This window comes from Odocoileus virginianus, chromosome 14 (genome assembly GCF_023699985.2).
Source record: "Odocoileus virginianus isolate 20LAN1187 ecotype Illinois chromosome 14, Ovbor_1.2, whole genome shotgun sequence".
Taxonomy (NCBI): domain Eukaryota; kingdom Metazoa; phylum Chordata; class Mammalia; order Artiodactyla; family Cervidae; genus Odocoileus; species Odocoileus virginianus.
The window spans coordinates 4,832,039-4,858,201 of NC_069687.1; the positions used below are offsets into that span (position 1 = coordinate 4,832,039).

Here is a 26,163-nt window from a genome sequence, read left to right on the forward strand (position 1 = left end):
CAAGAATATTGGAGTGGGTTATCATTCCCTTCTCCAGGGGATCTTTCCAACCCAGGGATCGAAACTTCTCCATGTCTCCTGCATTGGCAGGCAGATTCTCTGTGGATTAGCCACATGGGAAGTATTCATGGTACTACACCGTTTTATACAAGGCACTTGAACACTCATGGATTTTGGTATCTTCAGGGGCTTATGGAACCAATCCACCATGGATACCTAGGGATGATTGCAATTGTCATTGAATTAAAAATTTATCATTTAAATAGTTTGCACTAGGCTCTTTTAAAAAGGAAGTATATATAGGGAAACATTTTGATAAGTTATTTGAAGTAAATGTAAGCCTTGGGGGACAAAGTTGATATGAGATGCAGGGGACCAGAGCAAGAACTTGAGGCCTACAGCAAGAGACAAGAGCAAGAAAGGAGAAAAGGTGAATATTGGAGGCATCGAAGAATAATGGGAGGTGAGTTGAGGTAGTGGAGAGGAGATTCTGTGGACTGAACTATCTAAAATTGTTTGCATTGACACAGTATTAACTCTATCATGTTCCTCAAAGTTTCCATAAAGTCTTTTACACATTCAAGTGAGTGATGAATTGTATGTCAGGAAGAAAGCCATTCAGATCAAGGATTACACACACTCACTAGTGAGATAATTGCTACATTCAAATAAGTCAATAGAAACATGTTTCTGCTGACCCAAAGGCAACCCTGAGGATCTAAACACTAGAGAATTTATCAACAAAGGACATATCAATAAAATTCCTTCCACAAAGGTGAACTAAGGATTTAAACAACTCAATCCAGATTTTAAGCCAGGCAAAGTTCTCCTAGCAGATAACATGAGTAAACTGATGAGAAAGGTGATGATGATGGGCATGATTTTGACAATGGTGATAATAATTATGGACATGATGGTGATGGTGATGGTGGTGATGATGATGGTGATGGTGATGGTGGTGATGGTGATGGTGGTGGTGATGATGGTGGTGATGGTGGTGTGATGGTGGTGATGGTGGTGATGGTTATGGTGGTAGCAATGGTAATAGTTATGGTGATGGTGGTGATGGTGATGGTGGTGGTAATGATGATGGTGATGGTGGTGGTAATGATGATGGTGATGGTGGTGGTGGTGATGGTGGTGGTAATGATGGTGGTGATGGTTACGGTGGTGATGGTGGTGATGGTTATGGTGGTGGTGGTGGTGGTGGTGACGGTGATGGTGGTGGTAATGATGATGGTGATGGTTGTGATGATGATGGTGGTGGTAATGATGATGGTGGTGATGATGATGGTGGTGATGGTTATGGTGGTGGTGGTGGTAATAGTTATGGTGGTGGTGATGATGGTGGTAATGGTGGTGGTGATGGTGGTGGTGGTGATAATGATGGTGATGATGATGATGGTGGTGATGGTTATGGAGTTGATGATGATGATGGTGATGGTTATGGAGTTGATGATGATGGTGATAATGAACATGATGATGGTTATGGTAAAGATGATGATGATTGCAGCTAACATCTTTGAGTGCTTACTCTATGTTAGGTCCATAATAGCTTAATCAAGCTATTGAATTTAATCATCACAACATATAAGCTTCACCTGCCGCTATTGTCATTTTGTAGATGAGAATAATAATACCTCCATCATCTAACTAGAAAGAGAAATAGAGGATATTCGAACCTGGAATGACCATGAGTCCAAAGAATGTTTGGTGTTCCAGGAATAAGAAGTCAGTTGACATGGAAACATGCCTTGGGAGTGAGTCACAGGGTGAGTGACTTACTGCAGGGTGAGTGACAATGCTGCATTGTGAAGGCAGCACCTAGTGTGAGCCCTGCTACGTACACACCACCTACTGCCTCAGGGGGACTACTACCTCAGAGGACAGAGAGGCAGAAAGAGAGGAAATGGGACAGAAGGAGGTGGGGAGAGGCAGGTGGAACGGGGCCCTGGAGCTCTTTGTACCCAAAAGAGAGGAACTGAAAAAAAGGCAGGAAATAACCACAGTGCATGTACCCAGATCTCTGCACCCTCCACTGTCATCATGGAATCCCACTCCTCCCACCTCCAACTCCTCCACCTCCAGAGGAGTCTGCTGCAGTCATCAGTAATTTAGTGCACGACCACACAAACAACCCCAGCAGGGTTGCCAGACTAAATACTGGGAGCCCAGTTGTGTCTGGGTTTCAGATAAGCGAGAAAGACATTTGAGCAGAAGTTTGGTGCAACACATGGGAAATTCACAGGTAACTGGGCATCCCGCTTGTCTGTTGCTGCATCTGGTAACCCTACTTTTCCAAAATCAAACTGTTTCTATGGCTCCGTTCCTCTCTACTGCTCACTGACTCAGGATAATGGTGGTGAAAGTAAAGTCCGATGCTATAAAGAACAAAATCGCAGAGGAACCTGGGATGCTATTAAAAGACCCATGAGTCAAGGCAGACTGGATGCGGTCAAGCAGGAGATGGCAAGAGTGAATACTGGCATCTTTTAAGTAGTGAACTCGTATTCCCCATCAATGTATGACAAAAACCATTGCAATGTTGTAAAGTAATTAGCCTCCAACTAATGGAAATAAATGGAAAAGTAAAAAAATTTTTTAAAAATATCATGTGATATATGAAAAAAAAAAAAGAAGTAGTGAACTGAAACAGATGAGAATGGGAGAACTTAATACAGATTGACCATTATATCTACTACTGTGGGCAAGAATCCCTTAGAAGAAATGGAGTCAACAAAAAAGTCTGAAATGTAGCACTTGGGTGCAATCTCAAAAATGACAGAATGATCTCAGTTCATTTCCTAGGCAAGCCATTCAACATCACACTCATCCAAGTCTATGCCCCAACCAATAATGCTAAAGAAACTGAAGTTGAATGGTTCTGTGAAGACTTACAAGACCTTCTAGAGTTAACACCAAAAAAAAAAAAAAATGTCCTTTTCATCATAGAGGACTGGAAAGCAAAAGTAGGAAGTCAAGAGATACCTGGAGTAACGGGCAAATTTGGCCTTGGAGTACAAAATGAAGCAAGTTAAAAGTTAACAGTTTTGTCAAGAAAACACACTTGTCATAGAATACTCCCTCTTCCAACAACACAAGAAATGACTGTATACATGGACATCACCAGATGGTCAATACCGAAATCAGATTGATTATATTCTTTGCAGCTGAAGATGGAAGAGGAGAATGGAAGAGAGGAACAAATTCACTGTGCTTTTCCACAAAGTCAGCTTCTCGAGCTTTGAGAATGAGGAAGGCAGGCAGGCGAGGTTGGATTTTCTGCTTAGTTTTTGTGTGGTTGTGGCCAATTTAAGATGCTCATAAGCAATTCTTACTAAAGACTGCCACAAATGCATGGAGGCAGTTAGAATGATGTTGTGTTTATCTTAAATAATCAGCTCCCATTCATTCAATCAACAATAACTATTAGGCACTCCCTCCATGCCAGACAGCCTGATAGGCTCAGGGGCTGCCCTGAAGATAGTGAATAAGCTTCTTACCTTCATGGAGGCCACACACAGTTACGGCCTGAGTTGTATCCTTTAAAATGTGTGTTGAAGTTCTAAACTCCCGCTACCTCATAATGTGACCTTATGATGCAGGCTGCATTCCAAGTTGCTTCAGTCATATCTGACTCTTTGGGAAGGGACTGTAGCCCGCCAGGCTCCTCTGTCCATGGGATTTTCCAGGCAAGAATCCTAAGTGGGTTGCCATGCCCTCCTCCAGGAAATCTTACTGACTCAAGGATCGAACCTGTGTCTTCTGCATTTCAGGTGGATTCTTTGCTGTCTGAGCAACCTGGGAAGCCCTCTTTATGAGATGAAAGTGAAAGTGAAGGTCGCTCAATGTGTACGACTCTTTGCGACCCCATGGACTGTACAGTCCATGGAATTCTCCAGGCCAGAATACAGGAGTGGGCAGCCTTTCCCTTCTCCAGGGGATCTTCCCAATCCAGGGATCAAACCCAGGTCTCCTGCATTGCAGGCAGATTCTTTACCAGCTGAGCCACAAGGGAAGCCCAAGAATACTGGAGTGGGTAGCCTATCCCTTCTCAAGGGGATCTTCCTGAGAGAGTCAGTTCCTAGGCAGGTTGATAAGAAGTCTAGGGGTCCCCAAGGAGAGAGAGGTATGGAATATTCAAGGAGGAAGAAAGGACAGACTTTTTTACTTTTTTTCCTCTACATTCCTTAGGATTATATAACAATAATGTATCCTGCCTGAGGACAGTCTCTGGCTAATTCTGTTATCTTAAAACATAAATTATGGGAGTAGGTCTGGTCTTTACAAGGATGTATCCTGCCTGAGGACAATTTGTGGATTAAACCTTCTAGCCAACTCTGTTATCTTAAAATGTAAATTATGGGAGTGGGTCTGGTGAGGTCTTTGCAACCTCCAGACATTCTTTGGATTCATTGGAGAGTATATAACTCCATTGCTAACACTAGCAAAAGGGGTATTCTTTTGCCCTCTTCTGATGCCTGTGTCAGAAGCTTTCTCTATCTCCTTTATACTTTAATAAAACTTTATTACACAAAAGCTCTGAGCGATCCAGCCTCGTCTCTGGCCCCAGATTGAATTCGTCTCCTCCGGAGGCCAAGAATCCTGTGTCTAATCATTCAGCAACAACCTTTCATTCCCAAGCCAGCAAACAAACTGGGGTCTCCTGCATTGCAGCCAGATTCTTTACCAACTGAGCTATCAGGGATATCTTTATATCCCTGATACATACCAGATATATCTCTGATATTTCTGATACATACCAGGTATCTTTACGAGATAATCAAAGTATCTCAGGGATATATTGGGGATATACCAGATATATCAGGGAAATATCAGGTATATCAAGGATATCTTGATATATTGGGGATATACCAGATATATCCCTGATATATCCCAGATATCTTTATGAGATAATCAAGCTCAAATAAGTCCATTAACTTTGGGCCCTACTTCAATAGGATGGCTGTCCTTATGGAGGGGAAATTTGAACACAGGGAAGATGATGTGGAGGCAGAGGGTGGTGTGGAACATTTATAAGCCAGGCAACACCAGAGGCTGCTAGAGGCTCAGAGAAAGATCTGGAGCAGACCTATCACCTGCCCCTTCAGAGGGAGCCTGCCTCTATCAGCATCTTGATCTCAGATTTCTGGTCTCCGTAATCAACAGACAATAAATTTCTGCTGTTCTAAGCCACTCACTGTGTACTGGGTTCATTATGACAGTCCTAGGAAATTAATACACACATTAATCAAATAAAATTCCAAATGAAGAGGGGTGTTCAGTACTCCAAGGGTCAATTTCAGAGGGTCTTTCCTGGTCAGAAGCCAGGGCTGTGTTGAGCTGAGTGGTGCCTGTGGGTGGACAGACAGAAGAGGGTGGAAGCAGTGAAGCCTGTGACCCAAAGGGGAACAGTGAGCGGTCCCCAGGCCTCCTGTGAGTGTGGGTCAGGCGGCCCCACCGTCTACTGGGAAATCTAAGACTTGACACAGAGGGTCAGATTCACTCATCAGCAAAATTCTTTCCAGATCGGTAAATACATCACTGATGAGATTAAGGCACCTCCTCAAAATCCCATCAGGAAGCAAGTGATGCAAAGGGAACTAATAAAAGATGAGACAGTCTCACAGCCTGTAATGCATCAGCCTTGGGCAAACAAGAGGAATATGTAGCCGGAAGTGGGAGTGGGAGGCGGGTGTTTGTGCTCTTCCAAGCACTGTCTTGGAGGATGGATGCCCTGATTTCAGGTGCCCCCTCCCAGGTCTTCTGCAAATAGCCCGGTGTTGAAAAGGACACTGTATCTTGCTACCGCAGCACATTGGAAACATCCCTAAAGAATACCCAACTCACTTTGCTCCAATTTTATGCTCACTAAGCAACCTTTTAAATTCTAATTTGGTGTCTGACTAGGTGATTTTTCTCTAGGCCCTGAGCCAGGACTATTCTCAGAACCAACCTTTAGGCTGCAAATGAAGAGGGGGCAGTATTGTGACCCCCCGATAGGACCATGCAAGCAGAGAAGTGGAGGAAAGGAGGACTGAGTGATGAGCGGTGAGGAGTAGTGAGGCGCAGGAGCCAGAGTTTGCCCAGAAGCAGGTCTAGCCGGCCCGGCAGGCAGCCCGGAAGGGGAGCAAGACTGTGCTCAACGGGTCCCAGGGGACCTGGAGCAGGCAGAGCCGCGCTGAGCGAGCAGGCTGACAGGAGTCAAGGTCACTGACTTCCATCAGGGATGTGGCCCTGGGTCAGCGGGGCCCAGAAGACGGCATCAGCAGCCTCCAAGAAGCCCTGCGAGGCGGCTCCCCTGAGACTCACAGGCGGCCCCCTCCCCCTTTGCTCCCCAGACGTCTGGCTCCAGCGCCCAGTTCCGTGTGTTTCTGGCAGCTCTGCTAGGGTTATACAGCCACTGAGAGTTAGATGAAAGGTAAAACCAGCTTCAGATTATTTTCCTCCGCATAGGTTTTCCTCTCCTGAAGCCACACCCCACTAATGTTCACATTAACCGCAAAATAGATCATAACTCAAAACTAATGGAGAATTATCCTGCAAGACCCAGCCGGAAGACTCTCTAATTCATTGAAGTTCTTGTCCAGTATGAGATAAGATGGTTGTGTTAAGCTTAAAATGTGTGGTCATTTAAAATGTGTGGCTCCTCTGTCCATGGATTTTCCAAGTAAAAATTCTGGAGTGAGCTGACATTTCCTCCTCCAAGGGACCTTCCAGATCCAGGGATCCAACCTGGGTCTCTTGCATTTCCTGTGTTGGCAGGCGAGTTCTTTACCACTATACCACCTGGGAAGCCCGTTTAAAATATATGGTCATAACATTGCAAACCAACTATTTGTTGTTGTTCAGTCACTAAGTCATGTCTGATTCCTTATGACTCCATGGACTGCAGCACACCAGGCTTCCCTGTCCTTCACTCTCTTTTGGAGTTTGCCCAAGTTCATGTCCACTGATTCAGTGATGCCATCCAACCATCGCATCCTCTGTCATCCCCTTCTCCTCCTGCCTTCAATCTTTCCCAGCATCAGGGTCTTTCCAGTGAGTCAGCTCTTCGCACCAGGTGGCTGAAGTATTGGAGCTTCAGCTTCAGCATCAGTCCTTCCAATGAATATTTAGGATTGATTTCCTTTAGAATTGACTGGTTTGATCTCTTTGCTGTCCAAGGGACTCTCAAGACTCTCAGTCAACTATGATACAATACAAAATAAATTTATAAAAAAAATTAATGTGTGGCCACAAAAGCTCAAACCAGAAGCTCACTTTGAGCTTGGAAGGTCAAAGTGGACAGTGCTAACTGGATCAGGGACTTCTGCTGAATTTCCAGTCTGTTCAGAACACTGATGTAGCCCACCCTATCTCCTCATCCGTGAGAGGAACACTTCACATCCATTAGAGTATCACTTCATGGGGAATTTATGGACTTACTTCATGGTGCCAAGGAAGAGGGAAACTTCTGTCTACAGCTATTTTCTCTTCAGGCTGGTATCCTGGATGAGGGTCTGACCCCACACGCACCCTTTGCGAGTTGGCAGAAGTGGCCACTGCGGCTCGCACACCCTCTGGTCCTGAGACCCCCTGCACCCAGGCCGTTCTCCATCGGTACCTGTGTCTCTTGGGGTGAGGTTGCTACTGCATCTTCAGACAGTCCTGTCCCCAGCTGAGGTCGCGAATGCTGGGGTTGGGGAGGGAGTGGCGGCATCCATCTCTGCCTAGACCTGCCCGGTGCAGTGGCGGCTGCCCCGCAGTGAGGGAACCCTCCCGCTGTCTGGGGGCTCCTCGTGGTCCTCCCCACCAGGAACTTACCCTGAGGAGGTAGAGGGCTGGTGTCTCCTTCTCCTGGCCCCTTCGCACTTCCCTCTAGCCTGGGGGGGGTCACCCCTTGATCTGCGAAGGAGGCACTGCTTTTGCAGCCTCCACACCCCACTCCCAGCCTGTGGATAGGGTGTGCTCCTGCATTCTGAGTCTTCTAGAGTTTGCTCCTGGTATTGAAGCCAAGATTCGTCATGCTAAAATCCAAATGAGACAAATGAATAAGCTCATAAGACACGTCCCTCTTCTCACAATTTCTTGCAACCTAAAACTAGAGCCTCCAAGGCTCTTTCGGAGGCAAAGCCAAGACCGTAACCCCGTGTTCTCTCTGGGCCCTCCGATGTCTTCTGTTCCTGGGACAATGAGCCTTGTCCTCGTGTCCAGGTCAATGGCAGGAGAATCCCAAGGTGAGTGGGAATTTCAAGGAGAAAAACATATCAGGGAAAATTTCCAAATAGTACCCTTCTCCCAGGGTTAGATGCCTGCTCATCTGTCTGCATCTGAGGGTGAATATCCATGTTTAGTAAGAATGAAGAACGCAGTCTATTAGATGGAGGTTTTTTTCTACTGGACAAGGCCTCATGGGACAGACACCAGGGAGTCTGAGCCTGAGACAGACAGGAGCTGCTTCCAAGGACTTTTTGCTCACGCTCAGTCGTGTCTGACTCTGCGACTCCAGGGACTGAAGCCCACCAGGCTCCTCCGTCCATGCGATTTCCCAGGCAAGAATTCTGTGATGGGTTGCCACCCCCTACTCCAGGGGATCTTCCCAACCTATGGATGGAACCCACATCTCTTGCATCTTCTGGGTTGGCAAGAGGATTCTTTACCACTGTGCTACCTGGAATTTTATCCATTTTTTATCTCTTTGCCCCCCACCCAAGATGGGAAAATGGGGGCTGTGCAGAGTCCCCTAGGAAGATTGCCTCCACCCAGAAGCTGAGCCCTGGCCCCAGGGGACACAGCAGAGCAGCCTTGGTCTGTGCTTCCGACACCCATCCCTGTCCCTTTTGTTATTTTCAAACCACTAACTGCTATGTGGTTTAAAACAATAATTTGTAAAGAAACAGAGAGGTGAGCAGACGGTTCAGTTTGAAATAATGAAACCACCCAGAGCACTTTGATCAGGAACTGATGCCGCCTGAACCTCCAGGGATTAGGCTTGGGAAATGGCATGAAAAATGGCTTCGTGCCATCTGCGCGCTGGAGCCCCCAGCACTCAATGTCACCGGCTCGTCCAGACCTCTGCGACCGGAACCACCACTCTCTTAAATTAAAAGGCGACAGCTCTGCAGAGAGCCAGGGCAATTGTTTGCAGCTCTCAAGTCTGGTTCGTGTCAGTCCCTTCCGACTGTGACCCACACAGAGAAGCTCGTGGGAGCCTGGGGACATGCCGGAGTAGCGCTTTCACACTGACGCGTGCTTCTCACCGGGGGCTGGGAGAACCCGTCCTGAGAGCCCCTGTGTGTGAGTGGTCGCGTCCTGTTGGCTGTGCTATCCCCTTGTTAGGAGGAATTACAAAATCTGACCCTCAGATTATGAAGTTTATGAAATCTTCTGACCCCCACTCCTTGGATCCTCAACTACCCATCTCTCCGCCAGCGAGTGGCAGATCCCACAGCGGCGAGGTCACGGCTGTTCTGTTACTGTTCTAAATTGACAACCTCTTGATTTATTCTTCATCAAAAGGATACAGCCCTCTCCGTACGGCTCTAAACCCTTTGGCTTGCATAGGGGCGTTTTCATCCAGCCCTTCTGTTTTTTCTCCCGAGACACAAACAAAATACTGTTCTGTCTAAGAGAACTAACCCTGGAGGAGAGAAAAGTCCATACAAATTGAGAAGATTGTATTTTACCGGAAAGATCTCAAAGTTGTGTTTAGTTGATGTCAAGGACTGTGGACAGTCCCTAAGTCCAGTGCCCTAAAGGGGGAGGCAAGTGCTTGCTAAGGGCTGGCTCAGCTCCATCCTTTGCCAGAATCCAGGGCTCATCCTCTGCCAGACCTCATAACTCCTCCTAACAAGAGGGTAGCAGCCTGGCGGGGACTGTAGCTCTGGAAGAGCTGATTCATGAGACAGAAGAAGTGCGAGAGCTCAGAAAAATGAACCTCTCATCCTTGGAGCAACATCCACAACCTAGGAGACATCTGAGCAGGAGGGTTGACCCAGGCGCACCTTACACGGCGCCTTCACAGGTCAGGACGGCCAACAATACACAGCCACTCAGACATGGGAGCAGGAGGCAGCCGTGTTCACTGTGCTTCGGATGAAACTGCATGGCTGTCCCAGACTCCAGTGTCTCGATGAAAGCTGTTTTTGTTAACTAATTTCCTCCCAGATGCCTCTGTTTCCTTTTCTGTTTAACGCACACACCAAACCTCTCTTTGCCCAAGAATACATTAGCTTCGCTTTATCCCTGGATGTTATGTATTATTCAAGCAGCGATATTTTCCTGACCAGTTGATGTTAGCCGTGAGATGGACTCCAAGGGTTTCCATCTGGACCAAAAGGCCTGGTTGTGCCAGGAACACTCAATGCACTGGGCCTGAGAATCACGAATGCTATACACCAAGGCTGCAGCCAAAGCTATGGTTTTTCCAGTAGCCATGTACGGATGTGAGAGCTGGACCATAAAGAAGGCTGAGCACCGAAGAATTGTTGCCTTGGAACTGGGGTGCTGGAGAAGACTCTTGAAAGTACCCTGGACTGCAAGGAGATCCAACCAGTCCATCCTAAAGGAAATCAACCCTGAATATTCATTGGAAGGACTGAGGCTGAAGCTGAAACTCCAATCCTTTGACCCCCTGATGAGAAGAATGGACTCATTAGAAAAGACCCTGATGCTGGGAAAGATTGAGAGCAGAAGAAGGAGGCAACAGAGGATGAGATGGTGGGATGGCATCACCAACTCAATGGCCATGAATTTGAGCAAGCTCCGAGAGTTGGTGATGGACAGGGAAGTCTGGTGTGCTGCAGTCCATGGGGTCGCAAAGTCAGACACAACTTAGCAACTGAACAACAACAAACTCCAGGGCAGACACCTCGGGTTCAGGAGAAAGGTCACAGGAATAAGCCGAGTCTTCCCTCCCTCCTGGACCTGGTGCCCTTGAATGCAGGCCACAGGGCGCTGGAAGGAGTAGAAGTGGGGGGAGATTGTCCAGTGTTGGAGCAGTGGAGAGGGTGGCCTGGTCCTTTATTCAGAATGTTCTTTTATGAGCCAAACCAGGAATGACAATTTTCCTAGCTTCTGTGCCATCCCAGTAAACAAAAATAAAATATTCTAAACCTGGCATGTGTCTCCCTTTGGCTTCCCTGGCGGCTCAGTCAGTAAAGAATCTGCCTGCCAATGCAGGAGACCCAGGTTCAATCTCTAGGTCAGGAAGATCCCCTGGAGAAGGAAATGGCAACCCACTCCAGTACTCTTCCCTGGTACATCCCATGGACAGAGGAGCCTGGTGGGCTACAGTCCGTGGGGCTGCAAGAATCAGACAGGACTCAGTGAGTGAGCCAGCAGCACCTTGTGTCTTGGTTGTCCAGAATCCAAGAGCCACCTGTGACAGCGAGCTGAATTGATCAGGGCGGCCGAGAGCAGTTAGAGGACAGATGGTCAAAAAGTCAGGGGCACTGATGGGATAGAGTTCAGAGGTGAATATCTTACTGCCACTCCATTCTTCCAAAAGACAGAGTACACTCCGGGTGACAGGGACAGTCTACATTGGCCTGCACATCTGCAGCTGGGGACCCTCTTTGTGGAGACCCCTAGGGTGGCCCCTCCTTGCTGGGGGATTATCGTTGCCTGGCAACTCGATTTCCTCTAAAAAAGAAAAAATTCCAGAGTCATTAGCATTCACCTTTCCCTTCATCCCACAGAAGGACACACGCTAAGGAAGCCCACGCAGAATAACACACCCAGAGAACCGCCCCTGAATCTGATGGTTGCCCTCTGGCAGTTGCCACTTTCTGCCTTCAGAGTGGATCGATTGCAGCTAACTGGTGTGCTTGTCTTTGCTGATACAGCTCTTTTATTAATTGACATGTCCTTGAAAAGTACTCCCAAGTGGGGGAAGGAGCATCACACTTTTGTGCCCTTATTAAAATAAGCCCCCTGCGGGAGAGGGTGCCGCATGCCTGGGCTGAAAACCTGCTCTTCCCACATATCTGCAGGACCCCCTCCCTCCCTTTCTTTCCTTTCCTTTTCTTTTTTTTTTTTTTCCACAACAGAACGTTTTACAGGCTCTCTCTTGCTTACGGGGAAAAACATGGCCCACTTAACAAGTTGATTTCTTCCAAGGCCGTGCAATTTCTCTGTAGTTTATGAACAATTTTTGTCCACAGGGACTAAAGCAAATATTGCTTACAATGTAATCAGATGAATAGAGCCAGGGCAGAAAAACAAATCCTTTCAATTACTGTCACAGCTTCCTGACAGACCTGGTGATTTCTCGCAATTCGTGAACCTGCGATGGCTAAAGGTCAACATAATCTGCAGTCAGGAAAAAAGAAACAGAAAATTGAGAACCTGAGTTTCAATATTATTGTTGCTTCCAGAACCTAACTGTGGAGATAAATGACTTCTTCCCAAGTGCACAGAGCCCGGACTTGTTGAATGAATGTGGAAGGATTTTACCACATGTGGAGTAGAAGTCAGCTCGGGCTGCCACAATAACAGACCCCACAAGCTTGGTGGCTTTGCTGTTGTTGTTCGGTCACTCATTCATGCCCGACTCTTTGTGACCTTGTGGACGGCAGCACACCAGGCGTCCCTGTCCTTTACCATCTCCCAGATTTTGCTCAAACTCATGTCCATTGAGTCAGTGAGGCCATCCATCCAACTCATCCTCTGTCGTCCCTTCTCCTCCTGCCTTCAATCTTTCCCAGCATCACGGTCTTAGACAATAAGAGTCCATCTCTCGTAGTCCTGGAGATCAGGGGGTCAGTGTGGTCAGGTGGGGGGAGGGCCCTCTTCCTGGCTTGCAGATGGACTCCTCCTTGCTGTGTCTTCACATGCCCTTTTCTTAGTGTCTGGAAAAAGAGCACTTTCTCTTCCACTCCTTATAATGCCACTGAATTTCTTGCATTAGGACCTCATCCTTATGACATCATTTAAACTTACTTGTTTGTTGTTTAGTCACTAAGTCATGTTTGACTCTTTTTTGACCCCATGGACTGTAGCCTGCCAGGCGTGACTTTCCAGGCAAGAATACTGGAGTGGGTTTCCATTTCCTACCCCAGGGGATCTTCCTGACCCAGGGATCAAACTCCCATCTCCTACGTCTTCTGCACTGGCAGAAAGATTCTTTACCACTGAGTCACCTGGGAAAACCCCATACATAACAGTATATACATGTGTATATACAGATATAGACCTGGACATACATACAGATATAGACAAGATGTAGAGATAGATGTTGACATGCGACAGGAAGCTGAGAACATAGGACAAAATAGTCATGGAGATTCCAGGGAGAATGAGTCGGTATGTGGTATATACAGTGCGGCATCACTGTAGGTATTCAGAAGGCGTTGGTCAGACTGTCTGGGAATCAATCTGGTTTCAGGAGGCCGGCTGAGGTGTGGGTGGCGGTGAGCCTCCAAGTGCTGGCCTAGACGGGTGGATGAGGAAATACTCAGGCGTGTGAGGAAGTCGGGAGACCAGGTGAGTGGGAGCGTGAGTGCCCCTGAGTTCCAGACTAAGGATTCTGGAAAGCAGCAGTGTTAACTGCCAAGCTACTACAGTCCTGAGAGAGTGGTCTGTGGTCAGAGAGATGTTCGAGATCATGGATCTGGCAGAAGCCCAGAGAATGGGCTGGAAGGGAGTGTTTCCCACAACCCAGGTAAGAGGGAGGAGGCAGAGAAAAGGCCACGGGTCGAGGGTGATCATCTTAATTAATGCATCTCTGGAAGGAAATGGCAACCCGCTCCAGTATTCTTGCCTGGAGAACCCCACAGGTGGAAGAGCCTGGTAGGCTACAGGCCACGGGGTTGCAAAGAGTTGGACACGTCTGAGCAACTTCACTCACTCACTAGGTTTGAGCTAACTTTTACATCATCAGTAGGGGAAACTAACCTGTCTCAAGACAGTCTAAACACAGCTCACATTCCCTATTAGTGGATGAACAATCCAGTGCTTGGTGAATTCTGCTTCACAATGGTAGGAAGAGCTCACATTGAAGGATCAAAAGGCAACACCGCTGTGAATGCTTGGCCATCACAAACTTTCACATTTCATACCCTGGTACCTGATTCAGAAAAAAAAAAAATCATGCCTTTCGCATATTAACACCACTGATTGGTTCCAAAATCCTCCTGAAACCATCAATGTGAAGATAGAACAGCAAACAGAAATGTAACTGAGGATCTGAAGCTTTCCCTTATAATAATCATCAGAGATAATCAAACATTTAGGTCTGGTCTGGGTTCTTTAGCCCGATAAGTAAATTGTTATGATTCCACACAAAATAAATGTCATTTGCTGGACTAATGAAAATGGTTGGCTTCACAGGGAGTTTTAAATGCTAAGCGTAGTTATTATGATAAATGTTTGTACATCCAAAGTAAAAAGAGTTTCTATTCCTGTGATCACAATGTTCAAAAAAGCCATCTTATAGATCTTAAATATTTTGTGATTCACCATAATAGAACTGAAAATAAATATAGATGTGATTTCTCAGAACTTCTGGTATGTATCAAAAGCTATTATTAAGATGTCCTTTCTGCTGAAATTTAAGAAGCAGAAAAAGCTGGTTAAGAATTAGACCTCCCCTCCCCCAATGACAGCAGCCCATCATCCTTCCTGCTACACACAGAGGAAATGAAACAGACACTGTTATCGCTTTTGTCTCACAAGTGTGGGGAGTGGGGGATGATGGGTGGAGAGGAAATTGATTTTTTGGCTGGCTTGAAAAAAACAATGTTATAAGAAAAAACGTGTGCTCATTAAAGGGCTGGTGCAAACGATTTAAAGGGAGAAAAAGAAACACTGAACTTTTTGGGGGGTGGGGGAAGAAGCACGGTGGCAGTGGCCTTGTTACTGCCCTCCTGGGGGACGGAAACCCTCCTTCACTTGCGAGATGGGTGGCAAAGGCTAGAAACGTGAAACAGCGTGTCCAATCAACAATGGGGCAAGTGAGGTCAGTTGAGGCCACTCTTTAGAATATCATAGGTAATATTGAAAGGAGGCACTCCTCTTAGACCACAGGGAGCTAACTTGCCTCTGCATGATAAACAACTCGAAGAAGGAGAAAAGAAAAAAAAAAGATGTGTGTAAACGATTTCCTTTTTTATTGGAAAGTGAAGTTAGTTGCAGAAGGCATACAATGAGGACAGAAATATACCCCTTTAAAATAAGATTATCTGATCTGCTGAATGGCAGTGTTGGCTAAAAGGGAAAAGTGCACAATGCAAAGTTTGAGACTCATCTTTCTTCACTGCTAAGGACTCTAGCCTGGGAAGCAGCCTCTCAGATCATTCTGAGGGACTGTTGCAGAGAGATAAGAGACAAGACAAGACGTAGAGGAGTTTTTGCTGGAGAAAAATGTAGTTGAACATCAAAGATTACTGCTAATCACAAAAACAGACACATTGATTTAATGAATTTAGTGTTCTATGTGTGGAAAGATGCAAGGGTCTGGGCTTATTGAAATTTTTCCTTTGATATGATTCTTAGTTGTCTAGAGCCAGTATTCTGTTTTTTTTTTCTCCATCCTGAATGACTTTATGGCTGCACATCCTTTGGTTACTGAAATGGCCCCAGCAGAATATCAAAGAAGGAGTTCAAATGGGTATTTATTCATGGACAGTAAACATCTGAGCACATTTGAGAAGTCTCAGGACACAGTCAGTTATTGGACTATAAAGAAAGATGAGCGCTGAAGAATTGATGCTTTTGAACTGTAGTGTTGGAGAAGACTCTTGAGAGTCCCCTGGACTGCAAGGAGATCCAACCAGTCCATCCTAGAGGAAATCAGTCCTGAATATTCACTGGAAGGACTGATGCTGAAGCTGAAACTCTAATGCTTTGGCCACCTGATGCGAAGAGCTGACTCATTGGAAAGACCCTGATGCTGGGAAAGATTGAAGGCAGGAGGATAAGGGGACGACAGAGGATGAGATGGTTGAATGGCATCACTGACTCAATGGACATGAGTTTGAGTAAACTCCAGGAGTTGGTGATGGACAGGGAGGCCTGGCGTGCTGCAGTCCATGGGTCATAAAGAGTCGGACACGACTGAGCGACTGAACTGAACTGAGGACACAGTCAGCTTTCCCCCGGCTACTCCAGGGTCACATGACCAACACCCCTGCCCCCTCCCGCAGCCTTGGCCAGGACTGGACCAGGAGCACCTATGCACTCCCCAAATCAGGGTCTCCACCCCCGTGCACTGAACCACCTGCTCTGTGGTCTGCAGCTCCTGGCTGCCCCCTGACACACTACGGAGTCCATGAAGCTGCCATCAGCAGTCGCAGTCACCTTCAGACAGCTCTGCAAGGAGGACCTGAAGTCCCCGCAGCGTCCTCCCAGGGAGGGAACGTCACTCAATAACCGACAATGCGCCATGGCCTTTCAGTGGAGTCTATTGTCTTTTATTCACACACACTTCTGCATCATCACTTCCAACCCACCCCCGCCCGGGACTGGCTCCTGTTCCCTGAGAGAGCTTCACTCGAACCTGAAGAGTTCCCCCTCAATAACTCAGAAACAGGAAGTCCCCTCAGGGCTACCCCGGAGGTCGGTACTATCTGCAATGAATGGAGCAGAGAGACAGGAATCACCCTGAAGAGCTGACGCTCCCCGACCAGGTGCCTGCTGGAGCCGATCAATGCAGGAGACGTGGGAAGGAACAGAGCCGCCCTCGGAAGGGAGGTGGGAAAGAAGCCCAGGCAGAGGCCGGGAGGGAAGCTGGCCACGTCCAAGAGGCCCGGGCTGGGTTGTCTGGCTCACGTGTCTGGCTCACGTATGCATGAAGCACATAAAACGGTGTCTGCGCTTAGCAGGCAAGATGGGAGTGGTTTGCCCTTCTGTTGCTGCTGTTGGAAAACATTACGCGTGATTCTGAACTACTTTCATAATAAGAAACAAGTTAATTCTAAATTGACTCAGCATGGGGGGTGGGTGATGGGAAGAGATGGTGTATTAATAACAACTTCGTAATTATCAAAATGCCGAGAAGAGAAAAGGTTAGTGTGGGATAAAAACATTCAGGGAAAATATATTGGAAAGCAAGTATAGAAATTGTTTTAGCAAAGGTTTAGACTGTGTGTGTGTGTGTATCAGGGGAAGGCAGTTTTAATAAAGGAACATTCTTAACCAGAACCCTGGAGAAGGAAATGGCAACCCACTCCATTGTTCTTGCCTGGAGAATCCCATGGACAGCAGAACCTGGTAGGGTACAGTCCACCGGGTCGCCAAGAGTCGTACACGACTGAGCGACTTCACCTCCTTCCTTCCTCCCTCCCTCCCTCCCTTCCTTCCTCCCTTCCTTTCTTTCTTTCTTTCTTCACCAGAAGAAAGAAAAGAGAAAAGGAAGAAAAAAAGAGAAGTTGCTATAAGAATCAAGCACACTTGAGCAACACCAAAGGTCCTCATCAGTCTGCAGTTACTTGGGTTTGTGAGCTGCGGAGGGCTGAAGCTGCCCTTTAACACAAGTCATTCAATTGGGAGCCGAGGACTCTCTGCCGCAGACAGAGCACTGGCCCCAGCGGCTTCCTCCTCGCCACTTGTTCTTCCTCCTCACGACCAGTCCAGTCACATGACCAGCCCAGTCATCGCTCCTGGTCCAGAAGTGCTTGTCCTGGTCCCTCCTGGCTCCTGCAAGGGAGGGGGAGACAGCGGTGGGCTCAGTACACTGTCAACCATCTCTCATCTCTGCCATGGCCAGAGTCCCCATGGGAGGCGTTCACAATCACAAACACCTTGGCTAAGATAAATAAGACTCCAGATAGGAATACAATTTTTAATTCTCATCAGTTGTTTAAATCAAGTCCTAAATGTGAAACCGACATCGTCCCCCTGAAGAAGACAAGGGGTCTCCAAGAGGAAGAGCCACTTCTCCTGCTGTGTGGTCATCTTACAGAATTCACAACCCTCTGACTTGGGTTTAAGCTGAAAATTCCAAGTCAAGAAGGACTGCAGACTCAGGGGCCCAGGGAAGATTAGGGGTAACTTCACCGATGGGTACCGCCTATCAAGATGGTACCCACTGTGTGTATGCTTAGTCGCCCAGTCATGACCAACCCTTTGTGACTATAGTCCACCAGGTCCCTAGATCCATGGAGTTCTCCAGACAAGAAGACTGGGATGGGTAGCCATCCCCTTCCCCAGGGGAGCTTCCCAACCTGGGGATCCAACTCTCGTCTCCTGTGTCTCCTGCATTGGCAGGTGGATTCTTCATCTCCTGAGCCAAGCAGGCAAAGTGAAAAAAGCCCTCTTAGCTTTCCTCCAAATCGTAGCAGGTCAGGCTCTGTCTCTCTGACCCTGGGAAATGGAGACCAGGTTGCTCATCCCCTTCTACTCTGCCCCCCACCCCGCCCAGAGCTATCAGTCCAGATTTTTATACAGCTTCAGCAATTCTGAGGGATGCTGCAGCTTGCCTGTCTTTATTTTTGTTTGCCTACTCCATTTGGCTTCTGGGTCTGATTTGCATTTTGCATGGCCATGGCATCTCTTAGTCCTATTTGACTTTTCAAAAATTGTCCATGCTTTGCAAAAACTGTTTCCAATCTATTTTACAGCCACACGTGTCCGACTTACTCCATCAAGACTGTCTGCCTTCTACACATCCTTGCACCCACACAGGGGCCTCAGGGGGCTTCCCTCTGTGTGCTGATCTTGCCAGCCCTTGAGGGTTCTGACTAGGAATGAGCATGCCTTCCTGGAAGACGGGAAACGTGATCGTGAGAAGAACACAGCCAGATACACAGCAGGCTCTCACTCTTAAAGGGGTAAGGAGGGAAGGCAGGAGTGAATGAACGAGAATGAATGAAGGCTACCAACCTGCCCTAAGGCATAAGTGTCTGTGTGGCAGCCACCTCCCACGGACGCATCAGTGAAATTGCTCCCATCTTCTCTGTGGATGAATTCTCCCCAGTGTCCTGAGGCTGCACCTGCAGACAGCAGCTTGTCAGTCAGGAAGGGAAATTCTGCCTTGGAAAAGGCTTCCATTCAGCAGCTGCCCCTCTGGGCTCTGTCTATCTGTCAAGCAGACAAGCCATGTGGAAAACTTCATGCGATCTTAAACTTCCTAGTAGCACTGACAGTAATCACAATAATGACAGGGATGGAAATAATAATAATAACAATAATAGCAGGAGCTCGAAATTTGAGTAGCACTTCATAGCTTTCAGACTGCTTTCAAATGCATTGGCAGCTTCCTTCCATGCCTCCAGTAACCCTGCAAATACACAGGTAATCACTACCGTGGCCACATCTTTAAAAGTTTCTGCAATCTTAAATCAAGATCCAAGGCTGCAGGGAGATGGAAACGTTATCAGCACAGAGATGTACACGACCCTCTTGCTGGCTCATTCCAGGAAGAACAGCCACCTTCCGTCACAGCAGGGACCCCCTGAGCAAGGACAGTGATCAGGCTTCCCACCCCTTTGGGATGCTAGGTAAACACGCAGTAACAATCAACAGTCTGCGGCTTTGCAGGCTAGGGACTGCCAGCCAACGAGTGACCTTCTAAGGCTGTGTCACAATCTCATTTATTTTCTCTCTCGCTGGAATTTTAATCAGTCTGAGCATCCGTTAATGATTCTTTCCTATCCATTTGATTAAAACAGAAAGTCACTGAGGCAGCAGCAGATTGGATTTTTTTCCCTTGGCCCTTAATGTGCTGCAGTAATGAAATCCATGACTTCCAACCTCCGCTAGTGAAGAGCCGGCATGTACAGTATGAAAGGCAGGACCGCTCATTTGTCTCCTGGCTGATTATCCTTCCCGAGGAAGGCCTCTCACGGCCGTGTGTCTCAGAACAGAGCACCTGTGTGGGAGTGCTAAAGACTGAAAGCCATTTCTTTAAAAGCAGCTGCAGCTTTTATTACTAGGGTGAAATCATATCCCACATCCTAATTTAATAAACTCCTTTAAGCTTACACGGAGTCCCTTCCTGGAAAAGGCTGTGTTTATATCCCACTGGCCAGTGGGGTGAAAGCTTTCCATTCACAACCCAAGGGAGAAAGAGGAGTGAAGATTAAAAACAAGGCTAAGCCAGTCCAATTCATACTTTGATTAAACTTTAGAGATGCTGATCATCACAGAACTGAGCAGTGAAAGTTAAGTAGCAAGGTAGCATCCACAGCCTTGTCGCTCAAATATGTAAAGAAAGCTTCTCCCCCACGGCCCTCGGTCAGGCCTTTCTGATGGTGACCCTCCCCTTGCCCTGTGTCTCACGGCCTCAGCCCCACGATGACCAACTGTAGGCAAAGGCCATCACGTCAGAGCTCTGTGCGGGAAATGCAGTGGGGTTGGTTCAGTGTGGTTACTTCCAGGGCTCAGAAGAACCTGAGGCCCACCTTCCCCATCCCTTCTCTTTTTCCAGGGAAAAGAAATCAGGTGACAAAGAATCAAAGAGGAACAAACCGTTGTGGTAGACTTCACCTCAGCAACAGAGAGAAAAATCCTCATTATGAGAGGATAATCTGAGCTCTTGTGCCTGATTTTATATTTGTTCATTCAACAAAAAAATTGTTTGCATTCTGCCTCGAGCGCTGAAGATGTATCCTTTAAAACAATTTTTAAAAACTTGTGTTCTCACAGACCCTTCCAAGTGTTATGAAACTATACCCTGTCATCTTAAAAATAACCCAGTAGTTTTATGGCACACGTGTAGTAGATTCTCAGGCAGGTTAATCCACCACGTCCTCCCAGCCCCCGAAACTTCAGTACCATGTGAGGGACAGCTCCTCACGCCATCACACGTGCTCCCAGGCTAGTATCTCGGCCTCTTATCTGCCAGCATCCCAAGCTACAGAAGGTGCTGAGCTTCATACAGACATAATTTGGAAGTGTGGGAGATCAGTGTCCCAGGGCAATCCTCAGGAGAAGGGAACCCATGGATAAATGTCAACTAAAACTCATGAGGTATCTTGCCACCCTTGCACCCTGGACCAGATACTGAGCATCACTGTCTCCCAAACCCACTCAGGTAACACTCACCTGCTCTTTGTTATAAGGATGCTTGTTCTTCTCAAGGACGTCTCGGTAGTGAATATGTGCTTATACATTGCATAGAGCAATGGTTCTCAGTCAGGGGCAATTTTGCTTCCTCAGTGGACATTTGGCAACGCCTGAAGACTTTTCTGCTTTGCATAGTTGGGATGGGGGTGCCAATGGCATCTGGTGAGTACAGGCCAGGAGTGCTGCCAAATACCCCATAGTGCCCAGGAAAGCCCCCGGCAACCAAGCATTATTCAGTTCAAAATGCCCCTGGTGACGCGATGGAGAATCCCTCCATACAAATAGTCTCTCCCTCCAGAGAAAAGGACAGGCATGCTCACTGGCCATTACTGAAAGACTCAGGTCCCCTGAGCTCAAGTTTTCTGAGTGATAACACACCTACTGTGTGCACAGTCCCACCTGCCTATGCCCACGGGACTCGGGGACAAGGAGGCTGCCCTGCCGTGTTCAACAATCTCCTTTGTCTCTGAGTGCCGTGTCTTCTACCAGCCTCTAGGAGACTGACAGCTAACGTGAGAGCTTGGCACTCGGGTAAAAACTCACACCCCTATTCACAGCCCTGACACCCCTCTAGGGACGGGTGTTGCCTCTTGGACCCAATCTGTTGACATCTGGGACATGGGAGGCTTAGATGTGCTACAAGAGCAACTACAGAATAAACAGGCTGCCTGTTTGCAGGGTCAGGGGAGCCAAATAGCTCTGTACCCAGTGGGGCTCCATCCTGCCTCACAGACACTTGCTAAGGAAGCAGGGGGAGGCAGGCTCCTAAAGCCAAGGAGAGCCCTGGAGCAGGAAGTGTGCTGTTCCAGCTCACTGCAAAACTAATAAGCAGCCAGACGAAGCTGCGGCTGTGTCTGCCAGGTGTGACCATATCAGGCTCTGGAGCCCATCAAAGCAATTCAATAACTCAACGTCAGCGTCTCGGTTCCAACTCATTTTTCCAACGGGCATCTGTCCCGATTGATTTGCACTGGGTGAGATGACCTGCAACGTCCATACCCCCAGCAGCAGCAGCATCCCAGGGAGCATGCGTGAAAAGTCACTTCAGTCGTGTCCGACTCTGCGACCCCTTGGACTGTAGCCCGCCAGGCTCCTCTGTCCATGGGATTCTCCAGGCAAGAATCCTGGAGTGGGTTGCCTTGCCCTCCTCCAGGGGATCTTCCCAACCCAGGGATCAAACCCACGTTTCTTAGGTCTCCTGCATTGGCAGGCAGGCTCTCCACCACTGGGGCCACCTGGGAGGGACCCACACACACAGGAGGTGGAATGAGGAGCAGGGAGCCAGACTCCAGATCCACATCGAAAGGTCAGGCACTGGAAATGTCTCCAGAGCCCAGGAAGGCCCACCTGTAACTTCCAGAACAAAGCAACCTGGAGCCATTGCTTAGTGACCCCCAAAGTCAGGGTGGTCACCTCTCACTCACTGACTCCCAGATGGACCATCACTGATGCACAGTTCTGAGTGCCAGTCCAGATCTCCTCCTTGTTCATTTCCACTCGATGGCCCTGAACGACCAGTCAGGAGTCAAAGCCATGTGCATTAAGGTTCAAGTTCAGGTGCAAGTTCCAATCCTTGGGTAAAATAACATGCAAACTAAGTTATAGCTTATAACTTATAAGCTTATAACTAGCTTATAATCTAGCCTTGTGGCTGGAGGGAAAGCTAACAATTTGATGACAGATCGAGAGCTCTAAAAGAACTCAGGATGCATCAGAGAGCAAGAATGAGCACTGGCAACCCACCCGCCTGCCCGCTGTCTGTGGCTGCTTCCACACTTAGCACCGGAGCTCAGTAGTTGCAACAGACTTTAGTCTCTGGCCAGCAAAGCTGGAAACATTTACTAGCTTGTCCTTTACAGGAAAAGACTTCATAAATTCCTGAACCCTTGGGTTCACAGAGGAAAAGAGATTCACCTACAGGCTGCACGTGGGTGGTTGCATAAAAACATGAGTCAGCCAGAGATATCAAAGTCCCAGGATGGATGGCATTGCCAGCTCAATGGAGATAAACCTGAGCCAACTCCTGGACATAGTGGAGGACAGAGGAGCCTGGCGTGCTGCAGTCCATGGAGTCACAGAGTCGGACACGACTTAGCAACTGAGCAGTGACAACCAAAGTCCCCTCGACACGGTGGTGATGGACATCTTTCAAATCCTAGGGAGAAATTGGCCGGAAGAACCAGGCTCTGATGCAATGAGACACCAGCAATAAAACCTTTGAAGAAGGGGCTGGTAGAGGCACAGGTCAATCCCGTTAGGATCCTCCCAGCAGAGGGGATGCAAACCTGAGCTTCAGTAACATCGAAAGGATGGACAGGACCCCCCTGAGAGCAGCTTGCTGTTGTTCAGTCGTGTCTGACACTTTGTGACCCCATGGACTGCAGCATGCCAGGCTTTCCTGTCCTTCACTATCTCCCGGAGTTTGCTCAAACTCACATCCATTAAGTCAGTGATGCCATCTAGCCATAGAAAAGGTCAAAGAGAAGATAAAATTAAATCTGAGCTTTTCCTTGATGTTTTTGAATTTAATATTATAACACTCAGGTCCTAAAGATCAGAATTCCCCCACTGATACCCACAAGACCCAGTCTTCCAAATTTCTCAGAGAAATTGGTCATGAACGTTTACAACCATGTAAGCATGGTATTCCTTCTGAAGAGTCACACTGAATTTTAAAGCCTCTGACAAATCTTGCCGCAAAGAGACCTGCTGAACTCAAGAGTTTCCCAAAGGAATTTGTCCATAGGACCTTTTCCCCTGGTAACTACCATCTACACCCAGCACTGGTATTCCCAAGCTTACCTCCGAGGGATGTTGCACTCCAGCCCAACCCCAAATTTTTCAGGTCAGACAAATCCCTCCATGCCTTGCACCCCAGTGTTAGCATCGCACAGCCATTTCCAGAGGAAAGGGGTCCCCTTCGTAGGGTAAAGGAATCTGACAGTGTCCCTCCCACAGGAGAAAGATTACAATACTGCTTTGTGCTTGAAATCTTTGCAAAGATGGTCAATGAGCTTGTTTAGGAAATGTTTACCCATCCAACTGTGATAATGGCAGACGGGTCCTCCTCTCCCTCAGCATCTGATCCTGTTCTAAGACACTGACCCAGGACTCCTGCTGAAAACCTTGGCACTCGCCGAGGAAGATGAAGAGGAGGAGCTGGGAGGGGCCAGGCAGTAAGGACCGCCCTTTCCTCCTGCAGAGACTGAGCAGCCCTTCCAGCTCATAAGGAAACTGACTCCCAGATTTTCCCTCCCAGGCATCTGATTCCGGTGTGTCTGCTCCACCCACCCCAGCTGAGGTCTGGGTCACAGAGTGGGGGACTGGGGCCCACAGAGGAAACTGCTCAAAGCCAAGCCTGGACTGAGCCCTCCAGCAGCCTGAGGAGGGGTCCCACTATGCGCCCCCCATCATCAGAGCCGGGGTTCCTTTCTCTTAGGCTCCTTTAAAAAGTAAATGTTGGAAAACCTGTATTTTGTAATAAGACCTGTCCTTCGTAGATATTCATTTAGATTCAGAAAGTGAATTTTTTTATTGTAGCTCTAGGTCACTTCATAAAAATATTCTTATTCCTGTTTCCTTTTGTTGAACCGTGATGCATACACATTATTTACAAGTTTGAACTGCATGAAAAATGTTCTCTCCCCTCCCTGAACTTGATGCCTCTCTTTTCATTTCCTCTGAGACGGTGACTCTTGTCAAGTTCTTATCTGTCTAGGTCACTTCTGAAATCACTGCAAAGCAAACAAACAGAAATCAATCATTTCCTGGGGGTGTGGAGGGAGGTGGGGGAGAAAAAAAAGGAACCCACCCATATTGAGGAAGGCGCTCTGCCAAGGGCATCATGGGCACTTCGCATATCTAACTTCATCCTCAAAGGTGAGCATGAGATGAGCATTATCTTCCTTACAGATAAGGAGCCTGAGGCTCTAACCTTGGGCTGTATCTGATCACCAAGGGCACGAAGGCTCCAGTCCAGTAACTAAAGTTCTGGAAATCACTGTGGCTTGCATCATTCCATGTCATAATACTTGTTCATAAATTGTATCTAGTTATCTACTGCTGCAGATTCGATGACCCCGAAGCCCTGGGGCTTAAACCACACATTTATTTTCTTTTGCTGAGCAGGGCTCAGCAGGAAAGCTTGGCTCTGCTCCATGTGGCATCACTCAACACAACTCAACTCTTTGTACTTCCAAGAGGGTACATCACAGAGCTGCAGGTTGGCGCTGGGTATTGGGGGCCCTCTGTGCGGACATCCCTACCCGGGTGGCTTGAGCTTCCTCACAGAATTGTACTGGCAACCAACCAACCAATCAAGTGCCCTGGGGGTGGGAAATAAAATACATCCGTTTCCTGAAGCCCGAGTCAGGAAACTGGATGGTCAGTCCCCTGCTCCCTTCTGTCCAAGCAGCCCAGACCCAGATTCAAGGGGCGGGCATAGCGATTCCATCTCCCTGCAGAAAGAGAGCCACGGAATTTTGGAAATATGCTTACAAGCTTCCACAGTCACTTATTTGTCATATCGTTTATCCATTCATGTATTTATGCTTAAAAAGCTATTTTAAATATAATTAAAACTGTCCTTCAACTCAGGGACCATGCTTAAGTAGACGAGACTCAAACATGGTGGAGAGCAGTCCTGAATTTTGTGTCAAAAGTCAGAAATGTTTCCCCCAAAAGCCTGTTCCTTAGCTCGTTGCTGGTGATAGAGAAAAATCCAAACCTATGGAAGACATAAGAAAGATTTAAGAAAAACAAGGAGAGAGGAATGCAGGGCGGTACTGCTTGTGGCAGAGCGCACAGCAGAGACACATCTCCTGAGACAAACTCCGCCGTGTTTGCTATACATGATTGATGATTCAGAGCCCAAACCTCCATCTGATCAGCCTGGGACCTTTGCTTCAAGACACCCACTCTCTTCTCTTTCCTAGGTAAAAAGAGGTCCTTCTCTTTGGCCACAGAGAGTTTGCTTGCAGCCTTCTGATCTATTCCATCCCCTCCTCTGATGTTTTATTAACAATTCCTCTTTATTTTCTCAGAGTTTTCACACATAGGGTTAGCTCTAACCCTGACATAGCTCAGCCTTTTTATCACTCCTTTAAAAAAAAATAAAATAACTTTTCAGCACAAATTAAGTGAGCTGACACTTGGGAAGCTATGAGAAGACAAGGG

At 47.5% G+C, this 26,163-nt stretch overlaps 1 long non-coding RNA gene across 2 annotated transcripts in view; it reads right to left on the bottom strand.

Annotated features, from left to right (window-relative positions):
* LOC139038229 (uncharacterized) overlaps window positions 1–3,573 on the bottom strand; it is a 46,660-nt gene extending 43,087 nt beyond the window's left edge. For both annotated transcript variants that reach the window (XR_011491166.1, XR_011491165.1), the window contains exon 1: window positions 3,504–3,573. This is a non-coding gene — a long non-coding RNA (uncharacterized lncRNA). The remainder of the gene's footprint in view (window positions 1–3,503) is intronic.
* Between the last annotated feature and the right edge of the window lie 22,590 nt (window positions 3,574–26,163).